The following is a 12,083-nucleotide window of genomic DNA, read 5'->3' on the forward strand; positions in this document are numbered from 1 at the left end:
TTAACCACATGATGTCAGATGAGTTTCTTAATCTCAAAACACATCAATTTCTCCCTCTATAAAATGGGGATTGTGACAGTCATCTCACAGAGCTGCTATGGGGAAATAAAACAAGTGAACTGCTTACAACATTCCCAATACACGATTATGCTCAACGAGGGTCAGTTGGTATCACACAAGTTGTGACAATGAGAGCAAAAGCTCCCTATCTCAGAAAATGGTCAAAGACTACACAACAGAATGATGGCTGGGTCTTGGAGGATGCTTATGAGTTTGGTCACATAAAAAGGGGAGCTTCGGTGGCATAATTTTTTTCAAGAGACACCTTATATGAGACACCTTTAATTGTGAAGGTTATCTTCAAATTAAATAATAATTTATATATAAATACATATAAAATTTATATATATAATATATACAAATTAATAATAATTTTTCTCAACATCATTCATTTCTAGCTCCAAATTGCATTTTCCCGAGTTCAGTTATGCCCAAAGCAACTAGGAAACAGTACATGAATTGTCACTTAAGGGCCAAATATGTACTGCATTTGCTTTACTCTGACCTGGCCAAGGAAAAAGAGCACATTTCTTTTATTATTATCCTTCATCCATAGTCTTCTATAAATATTTATTTATATAAAGAGATTGCATGCTACACTATAGTATAGTGTTTAAAAAAAAAAAAAACAGACCTGGGATTTGTATAAACTGAGTTTAAACCTTAGTCCTCTACGATCTCTGTGGCCTTGGGCCAAGTGTCTGATATCTTCACACTTTAGCTTTTTTTCGTTTATGAAAATGCCCCTACAAAATAGGGACAAATAATAGGCCTTAGTTCCAAAAGTAACTGAGAATTCAATGTGTTACATATAAAGGACTTAAAATAGCGTCTACCATATAGCAAGTACCCTCAGAATAGAATTCCTTGAGCCTTCAATACATGTAACTCTCACCATTTACATTAAAGTTATTCCCATTATTTAGATTCCACTCCCACCCTCACCGTGAGTATTGAGGTACCATTTTGAATGGAGAATGTTTTTCTGACGTTTTCCTTTTGTAGGTCACCAAACATTATTATTTAATTAAGATTTTATAATTTTTTTGTTTGTTTGAGACAGAGTCTCACTCTGTCACCCAGGCTAGAGCGTAGTGGTGAGATCTCAGCTCACTATAACCTCCACCTCCCGGGTTCAAGCGATTCTCTTGCCTCAGCCTCCCGAGTAGCTAGAATTACAGGTGCCCACCACTAGGCCCAGCTAATTTTTGTAGTTTTAGTAGAGATGAAGTCTCACCATGTTGGCCAGGTTGGTCTCAAACTCCTGACCTCAGGTGATCCGCTCGCCTTGGCCTCCCAAAGTGCTAGGATTACAGGCGTGAGCCACTGTGCCCAGCCAGATTTTATAAATTTGAATTATAAATTATTGCAACCTGCAAAAAAATGGCAAATGAACACCTGCATCCCATCACCAAGCTTGGAAAATAGAATAACGTGGGTATAATAATCTCCTGTGCATGCCTCCCTGAACCCATTAACAATCTGTGCCTCTAAAACATTTTGAAAAGCCATGGTTCAAAAAGATAGAATTTCTCAAACTATTGAAATACATTTAATTTTTAAAAAATTGTTACTATCCTTTCCAAAAAAGAGGTGACAGAGATCATGGAATGGTCTGTGAGTTTGTGGTATGAGAGGAAAAGGCCAGGCCTCCCCTCCTGTGGGGAATATGTGAGTGCCGAAGAGCCATCAACATAGCTCCTAAGTCAGAGTTTATCAGACTTACCATGTGCAAAAATCACCTGGAGATCTTGTTAAAGTGAGTGAGAATGGCTGAATGAGGCCCAAGGGTCTGCATTTCTCACGTGCTCCCAGGTGATACAGATGTTGTTGCTCCACAGAGGATGCTTTAAGTAGCAACGTCCCAAGTATCACGGCGTACCTGAATCAGTTCCCCAGTCCTAGGGACCTCCACACTACAGGGATATTGCTGAAGTACAAATATGATCATTTCACTTCCTTGCTTTCGTAGCTCCCACTGCTTAAAAGATGAAAATAAAGCATCTTGACTTCAAATTTAAGCCCCTCAACATAGAAGAGCTTCATCCTACTATTCACTCTAAATTCTGTTGGTGCTAACTTCTTGCTATCCCCTCAAAGACACCATGACCTTTTCTGCCTCATGACTTTCTCAGATTATCTTCACAGGTAGGTAATTCCTTCTAATGAATAGTTCCTTCTAATGAATATTTTTATAATGAGTAGCCTTCTTCTCAGACTCCTTTTCATTCACCAAAGCCCATGTCACCTCCTGGTAGCAAATGGCACTGCAGACTTCTTGCTAGCAGAAAAGGACTTAGTCATTTTGATGCTTAACACAAAGCTGGCATCCACTAAGCATTTGTGAAAGGAGAAAGGAAGGAGGGAAGGAGGGAGGGAGGGAAGCAGGCAGGGAGGAAAGAAGAAAGGGAAGGAGGCAGGGAGGAAAGAAGAAAGGGAGGAAGAAAGGAAAGGAAAGGGAGAAGGAGAGGGAGGGAGAAGGAGAGGGAGAAGGAGAGGGAGAAGGAGGGGGAGGGGAGAGGAGAGGAGGGGAGAGAAGGGGAGAGGAGGGGAGAGGAGAGGAGAGGAGAGGAATTCTTTCCACTACCACCAATTAATCTATGATATCTCCCCCAGTAGGATGCTGAGGCCCTAGCAGCAAAACTTGGGTATGCCAGAGAATAGAGGGCATGTGGCCATGGTGGGGAGAGAAATTAATTGCAGATGCCACTTCAGATATCCTTAAGTCTGCCAGTTTGCAACCACAGTACATAACTACATTTCATTTCAGCACTAGCTCTAATAAAAGTGCCCACTTGCTGCTACTTTCTCCTGCTAATCTGAGCAACAAAAGACTCACCAACAAACATGGTTAGATATTTCCCTGACCTATGCCAAGCACCATACTAGAGAGCTAGAACACAGAGAGACTATATCCACCTGCAAGTTGAGCTCCATCATGTTTCCTGTATCCTTAGCTATTTTGTCATGTGATTCTTATAATACCCCTATGCTCACTAATTCTTCTTCCCTATGCTCAAGCTCTACTGCAAACTGCAATCCTCATGACCCTTTGATTTGATTTTTTTTTTTTACCTCAAAGAAGAACTTGAGAAAATAGGTGAGACATTGCTTAAGCCTACCCCACCACCCTACTGTAAAATCTAAAGAGCAATGCACATCTCTCTATTTTGCAAATAATAAATTAAAGCCTGATTGTTAAATAAGTGTCAGTGTGCTGCTCAACACTATGCCTGTATGACCTGCAGCATGCTAAGCTGAGAACTCACTAATTCCAATCCTTGCCTGCCAATTAAATATGTCTCTGCTCCCCCTCAGGACTAAGGGATCTGTGGCTTCCACTTGAGGACAGAATGTTGTTCTCAACTCCAGCACAATTAAGTCACACTGCAGGTGTACTCTGCTATAGGAAAACCAGATACAGTATATGTCCCACAAGAGATTAGCTGTTTCCAACATGTGGCCAAAGTCCTGGAAACAATTCCAGTGACAGCCCACTCACTTGTCCTGGGATTTCTTGGAAACACAATTGCTCCTGGCCATAGCTCTCTCCTGCCACACTAGCCTAAGTTCCTTTCCTCCCCATCTCCCATGCATTGGGAGGCTGCTAGGACTAATTATTTGGAAACCTTGAAGACTGCTAATCCCTTCATGCCTTATATTCTGGTCATCCAAACTCACCACTCAAAATGTAAGCCCCCCAATCATCTAGCCCCTCCTGTGTGCACATTCCCATACGGCTTTATATTCCTCCCTGAGTCAATCTCCCACTACTCTCCTCCTTCCAAAATCTGTGCATTCTGAGATTTTAAAAACAATTCTACTACATCTTCAATCTCTTCTTTAATATTCCCTCCAGTGTCCTGTCTTAACTGAAACCTGGTATCTCAAGAACAGTTGTCCCATGCATTCCTCCCAAATGGAGGCTTATTATTCCAAGTCTCAAGATTGACAAATGGGGTTCGTGTGCCTCTTTTCCCAATGCTGTTCCAGAAATAATTTTGCTACTGTCCTATAAAGCTTCTGATTGACTGAGGGTATACCCCTTTCTCCTCTCTGTATCATTGTTATCCAGCCCAAAAGTATCTTGGAATGATATTGACAGAAATTGCCTCTCATTGATCAATGATGTTCATGTCAGATGTATGATTTTCCTTTTCATTCTCAAGTCCCATCATAAGTCTGGGAATATTCAATATTTATATGAGTGATTTATCCAGTGCTCAAACTTACAATCCTTCTTTGGCTCCAACAATGATAACCTGCATTCCCTAGCCACACCCTAGAAACAGGAGGTACACATCAGTATGGCTGCTGTACTGGCTGTTCACTCTAACTGATTACTCTCCCTGTCATGCCAGTTACACATGTTGAATATCACCCTTTTCTGAAACTGATGCAATTCTGAAATCCAAAATCTCCCCTTCTAACTATGGCTTCTTTTCCTTACAGCTCTCCTATTCACTTATTTGCACTATACCCATTCTTTAAGCTCCATTCCCTTGACCCTTCTACATTCTCCTGCCCTCCTATCAGCATCTCCTCTCTGCCCAACCGTGGAACCATGGTTAATCACTTCAACCATACCACTGCGTTGCCCTCAAATAGCTTGCCTCATCAATCTTTTGCCACACTCAACTGGAAAATATCCAGCCCTGGAGTCTGCCTTCTCAGCTAGAGGAAAAAAAAAAATCATAAAGCCATGAACAGATTTGGTGTCACTTAAAATTTGTCAGCTTCAAGCTCAACAAGACCCTCAGTGTTGCCTGGGAATTTTCTTATCCTTCCCCGCTCAGTTTCCTTTTCTACTCTCCATAGCAACTATTAAAACCTTCTCCAATCCATTCAAACCTCCCACCCAGCCACCTCCCTTCTAATGCCCAGGAGAAAATCTTGCCTCCTACTGCACAGACAAAATAGAAACCATCACATGGCAAATTCCTCAATTCCCTGCCACCATACCCGTCCACACCTATCCTTTGTTATTTTCCCTTGTCATAAAAGGTACAGAATCCCCCTTCCTATCTCAGACTAATGAGTCCACCTGAATCCTAGATGCCACTCATAACAGACCTTCTAGCCTGCAGGCATTCATTATTAGCACCTTCTCTCTACTTCAGCCTCCATGATCTCTACAGCCTAATCAGCACTTGCTCCCCTCTGCTTCCCCTCAAAACCATCTGTATTTCAGCTGCCACCATATCCTTCTCACCCCTTCAAAACTAACCTACTCTAAAAAGATGTCTGAATTTACTTTCTTCTTTTTTTCACCTCCAATTCAACCTTTAACCTTTTAGAATCTGGCATCCATCTCCACTGAAATGGCTACCAACAAGGTCAAAGACTCCTCATCGCTAAGTCCAGAGGAAGCTCTCCATTCTTTGTCTTAATTAATTAATCAATGCCTTTTGGCACTGGTAAGCATGCTGTTCTCCTGAAAAGGCTTTCCATGACAATACTTTCTCCTTTCTCTAAAGGTTCCACCTCAATCTTTACCTTCCCTTCTCATTCTTTAAATAATGGATTGGCTTTCTGTGGGGGCCTTTCTTATCTTCTCATTCTATATATTCTTCTTTGACATTCTGGTCTGTTCATCTATTTCAGTTGCTGTTGATGTATTAATAACTCCAAGAGTCTGTATATCCCTTAAAAACTCTATTGAGTTTCAGATCTACATATCAAACTGGAAGACTCTGATGTATGACAGCCACTAAAGTCTTAATACATTCAAAACTGAACTCTCTCTAAACCTTCCTTCTTAAAGAGACTATTCCTCCTCTGTGTTCCCAAGCTCAGTGAATGGCATCCCCATCCCCCTGAAATATGGATACCATCTTTGACTCCTCTCTCCTTACCCCTCTCAGCAAATCATACTCATTGATTCTTCCTAATTATCTCTCAAATATGTCCATTTATCTACATTGACATTAGGCCCATCCTTAGGAGCCCTCTAAATTCTCTCTCAGATTCCAGGAATACCTGGAACTGCCCTCAACCCCAAATCCATTCCCTCCCTTGGGGTCAGAGGACCCTTCACAGAGAGCAAATCTGATTCTGTCAGTTGTCTTCCTGAAAACCATCAATGTCAAATATAAACTATCAGAAAAAGACATTCACACTGCTTAGTATGCAATATAAAAATGCTGCATGATCTGTCCACTTCTTACTTTTCAGCCTAATCCCTTGCTAAAAAATGGAACCCCTTACTCTACCTCTCCCACTATGAGCTCCAGTCTTGTATGTAGTGTATGCCATTCCATGCATTTACCTTGCTTTCCTTTTTTAAATTTATGTACATTTAAGGGGTACAACTGCTCCTTGACCTTTGTTAATACCATTGTATTAACTATGCAATAATACTTTGCTAATAGTATTCCATCTCACTGGCCTACACACACACACATATCTCTATGTCTGGCTAACTACTGTTAATCCTTTAGGATTCAGCAAACTCATCTCTTCCTCCAAGAAACCTCCCATGACTACCTAAGACAAGTTTAGTTAGGTGCCCATTCTACCTGTGTCCAAAGCATCTAATGGTTACCTCTTGATATGGTTTGGCTGTGTCCTCACCCAAATCTCATCTTGAATTGTAGTTCCCATAAACTCCACATGTCGTGGGAGGGACCAGGTAGAGATATTTGAATCATGGGGGCAGTTTTCCCCATCTTGTTCTCGTGATAGTGAGTGAGTTCTCACAAGATCTGATGGTTTTATAAGGGGTTTCCCGCTTCGCTGGACACTCATTGTCTCACCTGCCACCCTGTGAAGAAGTGCCTTTGCCATTATTGTAAGTTTCCCAAGGCGTCCCCAGCCAGGCGGAACTGTGAGTCAGTTAAACCTCTTTCCTTTGTAAATTACCCAGTCTTTGTCTTTCCTTTATAAATTACCCAGTCTTGGGTATGTCTTTATTCGTAGTGTGAGAATGGATGAAATCACCTCTCTATTAGAGGATTTAATGTGCATATTGACTTGTTTTACTTCCCTCCCTGGGCTATGTGTTCTTTGAGAGCTAGTGTCATTTTACAAAATTGTACACTTATTGCCTATTGTTTAGCACAGTGCCCAGCACCTAATAGGTACTCAGTAGATACTTGTTTAATTTAATTATAGGAAGATATGACCTAATTAATGTTAAAAGGTAGTCATTCTCTTTTCAGAAGACTTGTTCTGTGACAGTAGCAAGACACATATGAGATATACAAAGAGTTCTTATCATCTATAAGCATAAGCACTCTGGTAGAAAAAGCAGCAAAAGAAATAAAAGCAACAAATACAATTGACAACTGCAGATGAAAAATGCTCAAGTTACATACATTTTCACCAGCCTAATTGGAAAATATTTTTTAATAATAATTTCCAGAGTTGATCAGTGTTTGAAGAAAATAGAACTTTCAAACACTACTGATGAGAATGCAAAATAGAGTGCCTTGGTTGTGTGGCGGGGGGGATAAGACCTATACAAGGTCTTAAAATTTTACAAATTCTTTGAACTAGAAATGTACTTCTAGAAATGTAGTAGAAAATGATATACATGTGTAACATTTTATGACACAGATATTTATCACAAAACTTTTCTGTGGCCAAACAATTCAAAATAATCTGTATGTGTAACAATAGAGTGATTAAGGAATTTGTGATGAAACAACAATTTACTTATTAAAAAGGATAAAAAACATTGCCAGTGATACAGGCTCAAAAAATAAAAAATAAATGTAAAAAAAAGTCTATTTATAAACATATACATATAAGTAGAAAAATAATTTAGTAAAATATGTGATATGATCTCCTTTTTGTAAAAATATGTATATATGCACCATGGAATACTATACAGCCATAAAAAAGAACAAGACCATGTCCTTTGTAGGGACATGGATGGAGTTGGAGGCCATTATCCTTAGCAAACTAATGCAGGAACAGTAAACCAAATACCACATGTTCTAACTTGTAAGTGGGAGCTAAATGCTGAGAACACACGGACACATAGAGGGGAACAACACACACTGGGGCCTACCTGGGAGTGGAGGGTGGGAGGATGCAGAAGATCAGAAAAGTACTTAATGGATATTAGGTTTAATACTTGGGTGATGAAATAATCTGTACAACAAACCCCCACGACACACGTTTACCTGTGTAACAAAACTGCACATCCTGCACATGTACCCCTGAACTTAAAAGTTTTTAAAATGTGTATATGTATATAAATATAACCACATATATGCATATATAAAAGGCTAAAAGGTTATATTTTAAAATGTTGGTAGTGATTGTTTCATACGTTTGCTTACCATTTTGAGTTTGGGTTTGAGGGGTTTTTTTCAGTATTTTTACAAGATACTATATTTTTGTAATAAGACAAAAGTAAGATTTTTTTACAAAATCACAATCAAAAAGCAGGCCTTCAACAAATCGGTCACTTACTACCTTAAAACTACTCTGGATTGACCGTAAAGGATCCAAAGTATTAATACCATGTTCTAACCATATGTATTTATATAAAAGGCCTCTTGAAAGTAGTAAACACCTTTGTCATGTTTGATTACTAGCTATTCACATACCCCATCCAGTGATTTTAATGTTTAAGACATATGTGTCTGTTCCCAGAAAAGAGTCACACATCTCAAGGTCAAGGCAATTCATACAACATGCAACACCAAGATCCAGCTCCTACTAAGTGCTAGGCTCTGAAGTAATCACAGCCGGGGACTAATAACCACCTTCACCCCTACAAAATGATTACAGTTCATAATTTTTTATCATTTTCTTTAGTGAATGGAAAGTACTCCCTGCCAGCATACTAATTTACTGTTCCTTCTACATGATGATAAAGCCATCTTGATGACACATGCTTTGAGCTGGCTTCCCAGGTGGCGAAATCCATTCACACCTGATCTCTGCCCCCTCCCCCACTCTTTTTGGCTCTATGGCACTTGGCTCTTATCATTTGCAAGGTAGCTTGCTATAGGGGAGGTTCTGCCTGTGCTCAGGAAGAAGCAAAACAAGCTGTCTTGCTTTTGATCAAACCCCTTCCTCAGTCCTGGTTATTCTATAGAATAATGAACTAGTCTAATATACTAAAGAACTAAAAATCACTTGCCTTGTTAGACTTTCGAGGGGAAATAGCAGACATGGAAATGAAGACTGACAGAATCCAAAGCCACTCTGTGATACACTGCTGGAGAAACCAAACACAGGGGTCACCCACCCCAAAATCAGGACATATACTTTGACAAATGGGCAAAAGAGTCAACAAAGAAGGGCAACGGAATCTGTACTGTCTCATAAAGGCTGGGCTACAAGGTCACCATGCCCAAAAGGACTACCCCTACCCTGGCCCACTCCATCTGTCTTTTAGGAATATTCAATCTCTAACAACCAGAAATAAGCCCAGTGTAAGCTCAGGGCTCAGTGTAAGAAAACTGAATCAGTGACAGTGCTTTGCTACAGGGCTTCTGCCAGCTGGGTGAAGCCCACGCCCCCAGTTCTGCTTCCCCTCGCCTTTCCTTCAAGATCTCTGCTCTGCCAGAACCCTCCCTTGGCCTTGGGCTCAATGGCTATGGCAAGAGTGTGTACGATCCTCATTCCAAGTTCTCTTGAACCCTCTAACTCTTCTCGGCAAGTCCTGCTAAGCTCCAAAGCGAGCCAATTCCAATTATGTGCCTGGTCAACTCCCTTTCCTAACTTACTACCCGCTTCCCACATTCTCCTGGAAGAGCAACGAGTTATATAACTTCACAAGATGTCCGAACCACGACAGCCTCAGTATACTCAGATAGTGGAAATAATCTCCCTGTAAAATAAATTTATGGGGCCACTTAACAGAGTAGCTGCAGGGGCCTGGCTGAGAGCCAGTGTCTCCTGCTGCCAAAAGCCAGTTTCCCTTTATCTTTCCTTTAGTGCCACTTTCTTTTCACTTAAGGTTAATGTTCCTGGGCCTTTTGAAACAGGTGACTCTAGCCATGTTAATAAAGCAAGGTGTGATAGCATCTTCTATGACTTCAGATGTCAAACACTGAAGAGAAGAGAGAGGAAAGTACTTTTAAATGACCACATCCTCTTAATAACATTCCAAGGGAGAGACTGCTTATCTCAATTTTAATTTTTCAGTCTCCTTTCATCTCTTCCTCTAAAAATACAACTCAGAGAAAGATCGCCCATGAAGTACTTATCAGAACGGCAACCAACAGTTCATGGGAGCTGGCTGGAGTATGGGGCAGATTAAGGGCAAGGGTAGGAAGGGAAAAGTGACAATGGGGCCTGATGAGAATACACTTTATACTCTGTAAGCCCAGGCACAGGTCATAAACACAGATATGAACACATTCAAAATTTAAAGTAATTTGAACAAAACATTGCCTGAAGTTCACCTCTGAGTTTCCTCTGAAGAAACAGCTAATCAAGAAAATACTTAGAAGAGACAAACTTAGGGAGAGAACATTTAGCTTACTTAGGAAATTAAATTGTTTGCCACCTGCAAAGAAGATCTGATTTCTTAAGTTATTCTTACCTGGTCTTAAACCTTGCAACTTTAAATCTCTATTGGCCAATATGACAATATTTCCCTTTATATGAAAGTCAGACTTTCAGAAACTTCAGTGTTGATCAGTGTTGTTCAGAGTGTCTGATCCATGATCCACCTATATCAGAAACACGTGGCATTCTAGGCAGGTTCTAAGCTCTGGTTCCCTGTAGTTCTCTCTCACCCCAACTCCTTCCCTAACCAACCTTCTGAATCAGAATCTCTCCTGGAATCTATGAGTTTGGAGTCTAGAAGGAATCCTAGCAAGGCATTTCTGACGGGTTTGGTGGATATAGGTAGTCGAACCTATATAGAAGATCTGGATCCAGGGATTCAACTAAAGATAGAAATAAAGAAATCTGAGCCGGGTGTGGTGGCTCACGCTGTAATCTCAGCACTTTGGGAGGCCAAGGCAGGCGGATCACCTGAGGTCAGGAGTTCAAGACCAGCCTGACCCACATGGAGAAACCCTGTCTCTACTAAAAATACAAAATAAGTCGGGCGTGGTGGTGCATGCCTGTAATCCCAGCTACTTGGGAGGGTAAGGCAGGAGAATCACTTGAACCCGGGAGGCGGAGGTTGCAGTGAGCCGAGATCGTGCCATTGCACTCCAGCCTGGGCAACAACAGCGAAATTCTGTCTCAAAAAAAAAAAAAAAGAATTCTGGACATCCAGTCCAGAGACCCTAGTGTTAATGCCAGATTAGTAGTACTTTTAATTACTAATGAGAGAAGATGGAGCCTGATGAGACCTCTAGATCAAATTTAAGAAAAGAAGTTAGATATTAAATACCACAGACAATGACTACATTCTGTTAGCAGAGGTTCAAGTCCAGAGACAGAAATCCTGGAGCAAAGATCAGAACCCAGAGACAGAGCAGATGATCAATAAATGTAGAAAGAGCCATAGTTAGCAGCAAGATAAACAGGATAGGGGTGCTAAGGTCACCTGAAGAAGGAGCTTGAGCTGGGACAAGACATGTTCACACAAGCACATCTGGTTAACAAGAGCAAATGAGTCCAGGCTGCTCCCAACATCAGGGTCTCCCTGAACTCAATATAATACAGGCGTTTCCATAATGATGCCTTTTGTTAAATGCACAAAGCCTACAACAGCTGGAATATACCACCCCAGGGAGGGAGGATGAGGGACACAGGCACTTGGGAGGGGGAGGAGTTGACATCTCTTTACATCCCCAGGCTGTGTTTTAACAAGGGCAAGATAACGCAGCATTAGCCCCATGTGCAAGCTCCAGGAATCAAGATACTCAAGGACCGGCCCTGGAGGGACAGGCACATCTGTTTAGGAAGCTTTCCCTTTACTCAGCATTGAGCAATTGACCAGGCAAAAGGCTCGAGCAGGAACAGGAGTTTCTTCCCCTCTCTAGCTCTTTCTCCCACCTAAGTTAACCAGCATTGTGGGCAGCATGAAATGACATAATATCAACATTTATTGAGAACTTACCAGGGGCACATGCTAGTTGCTTTTATATGTAGTATTTACT

At 41.0% G+C, this 12,083-nt stretch overlaps 1 protein-coding gene across 1 annotated transcript in view; it reads right to left on the reverse strand.

Moving 5' to 3' along the window:
• The window catches only part of LOC105482052 (ADAM metallopeptidase domain 28), a 596,506-nt gene that overhangs the window by 520,951 nt on the left and 63,472 nt on the right, over positions 1 to 12,083 (reverse strand). The gene's annotated exons all lie outside the window — the stretch shown is intronic.

This window comes from Macaca nemestrina, chromosome 8 (genome assembly GCF_043159975.1).
Source record: "Macaca nemestrina isolate mMacNem1 chromosome 8, mMacNem.hap1, whole genome shotgun sequence".
Taxonomy (NCBI): Eukaryota; Metazoa; Chordata; class Mammalia; order Primates; family Cercopithecidae; genus Macaca; species Macaca nemestrina.